The following is a 779-nucleotide window of genomic DNA, read 5'->3' on the forward strand; positions in this document are numbered from 1 at the left end:
TGAAAATGGATATACCAGATACATGTTAACAGCATAAAGACACTTACAGGGTTCCTTAGAGATACTCTCAATGTCCATTGACTGATGAATGGATAAAGAAGATATAGATAGATATAGATAGATATAGATATAGATATAGATATAGATATAGATAGATGATATAGATATAGATAGATGATATAGATATAGATATAGATATATACACACACACCATGGGATACTACTTGGTGATGAGAAAGAATGAAATCTTGCCATTTGCAACAACATGGATGTAACTAGAGTACATTATGCTAAGTGAAATAAATCAATCAGAAATAACAATTTCACTCATGTGAAATTTAAGAAACACAACAGATGAACACAGGGGAAGGGAAGGAAAAATAGGATTAAAAACAGAGAGGGAAGCAAACCATAAGAGACTCTTCAATACAAAGAAAAAACTGAGGGTTGCTGGAGGGGAGGGGAGGTGAGTGGAGGGATGGGTTAAATGAGTGATGAACATTAAGGAGAGCACTTTCAGGGATGAGCACTGGGTGTCATATGTAAGAGACGAATCACTGAGTTCTACTCCTGAAACCAAGATCACACTGTATGTTAACTAACTTGAATTTAAATTTAAAGAGAGAGAGAGAGGAGAGAGAGAGAGGAGAGAGATTCTGGAAAACAACCAAACTCAAGAGAGGAGAAGTGACACGTATACAATATTCCTGTGAGGTTGCTTCCTAATTTTCTTTTGACCGCCCTGGTTTCGGGAAGACGTTCAGTGGACCTTAGAAGTA

Source organism: Panthera pardus, unplaced genomic scaffold (assembly GCF_024362965.1).
Source record: "Panthera pardus isolate Hobbes unplaced genomic scaffold, ASM2436296v1 HiC_scaffold_10, whole genome shotgun sequence".
NCBI classification, from domain to species: Eukaryota; Metazoa; Chordata; class Mammalia; order Carnivora; family Felidae; genus Panthera; species Panthera pardus.